At 43.6% G+C, this 2,015-nt stretch overlaps 1 protein-coding gene across 1 annotated transcript in view; it reads left to right on the forward strand.

Annotated features, from left to right (window-relative positions):
- The window catches only part of SETD1B (SET domain containing 1B, histone lysine methyltransferase), a 52,247-nt gene that overhangs the window by 1,858 nt on the left and 48,374 nt on the right, over positions 1-2,015 (forward strand).

Below are 2,015 nucleotides of genomic sequence, written 5' to 3' on the forward strand. Positions count from 1 at the left end.
ACCGGGAGCGCCGTGCCCGCCGCCGGCCGCCCCTCCCGCCGCCCGGGACACGGTGCTGCCGCAGCCTTTCACATAATAAACCCACCAGAATTCGGCGGGGAGGCCATTTTCGTGGGCTGGGTGGCGGCACTAAAGCACAACTGCTGTGAATATCAACTGCGTCACGGCTCTCCATCTGTAACACTCAGGCTGCAAAGGGTCCCTCACTTGGAAGGAAACTCCCTCATTTTGGATATACTTCCAGACCTCCTTTTTCCCCCCTCTCTCCAAGTCACTGCCTCTCGGTATGAAGGATTTTACAGTGCTTTCTAGGGAGACATCCGCCATTAAGACTCACCGTCGTGAAAAACACCCCCCCATTTTGTTGCCTGTTTTTTGTCGAGCTTCTGTAATTAGACGGATAAAACATGTAAGGGATCCCTACCACCACCACCGCCTTCTCGCCTTTTTTAACATCTACCTCACTAACATCTTACTGTTCACAGGCAGATTTTTTTTTGTGCTTTCAATTTAACAGCCACGTAATGCCTGCAATGGATTCACAGCGTCTCCGCACCAAAAAAAAACCAAACCCACCCAGGGCTGAGGACGACCAAGAGCTTTGTGCAGAGAAAGAAATCAAATCCCTCCCTGAAAACAGACGTTTCAGAGGCACTGTTAGATGTTTCTGAGGAGAAGGAGATCGCCACCGCTTTCAGACGACCATTGGGATCTTTCCACCCAGGACAATACCATTAGCTACAGGCCTGGGCTATTTGTTCCTCTGCAAGGGCAAAAGGGTTTACTTACCCGCACACCATAGTTGAATGCAGCTCTGAAGGTGAAGTTGTTACTCTTTTTTAAAATAATGGCTATAAGTATATATGTGATCTGTATCACCACTTCTCTCATAAGTTTGCGAGCCAAAGCGGATCTTGTTAAGATAAGTTACGGATCTTTGTATGGCAGTGGTCTAGCATCAAAAAAAGAGGAAAAAAAGGGGGAAAAAACAGGTATAGAAAAAGTCCAGCTATGTTGACTGACCGTACACAGGCGAGGACTCCTGCTTGAGGCTTAAATCTACCTTCCTGTGGCAGATTTACTCTGTACATAAAAAGGACGTTCAGTGTTTTTCCACAGAGCACGCAGACACTAAAAATATTCTCAATAGTTTTAGGCTGCACATGTCAGTGTGAAAACACCTAGTTAACATTTACTGGTGCTAAACAACTTTTAAGCATATCTTAGCTAGATAGTTCGCTTTATAAGTAAAATATTTCAGAAATCATAAATTGGTTTAAACAGACAAAAACATAAGACATGCAAATGAAGGCTTAGCAATAAGGACCACTTCAGTAACATTAACATGAAAACTACACTTAGCAAGGACAGAATGGATTGGGTACTTACAACGTAAGAGGAAAGAAAAAGAGCTTATCATAGTAAAATTGCCTTATTTTTTGCCAGAATTCACTATTCCTCTACCTATATTTAAAACATTACCTTTTAAGCACCAAAGGAGTTAATAAAAATGGCCAGGAATCAAGTGTTTAATACAAGAGAGAAGTCTCTCAGATTTATTGTTCAGTCATCAGAGCTGCTCAAAGCTTAAAAACCCCCAAAACAACGAAAAAAATATAAAAAGAATGTATTTACTCTTTTTTTGTTGGCATTCGAAATTGTTAACTGCTGACATAGGGTGTGCCATGACCTAGTTACACAAGACAAAGATGGATCCCGAATCATAAGGGTGAAAAAAAAATCCGCATTACTTTTTTTTTTTTTTTGTTAAGGGTTTGATATATATATATATATATTTAAATCCTCCTTCTTCAGTGAGTCGTCTGGCACCGTGCTAGAGGCTCCCACCACCCCGCGTGGTGTGGATTCACATGGCGGATCCCCCTTTATGGAACAAAGGAAAAGCCCAGTTGGCCATTTCGCTCCACTGCAGAAAAATGGCTGCGGGTCCCGCGGCCTCTCCTTGGCTTCTGCCGCGCGGTGCTTTTACCCCGCCGTCTAATAACTCAAGCCCC

The sequence above is a fragment of the Geospiza fortis genome, unplaced genomic scaffold (assembly GCF_000277835.1).
Source record: "Geospiza fortis unplaced genomic scaffold, GeoFor_1.0 scaffold145, whole genome shotgun sequence".
Classification (NCBI taxonomy): domain Eukaryota; kingdom Metazoa; phylum Chordata; class Aves; order Passeriformes; family Thraupidae; genus Geospiza; species Geospiza fortis.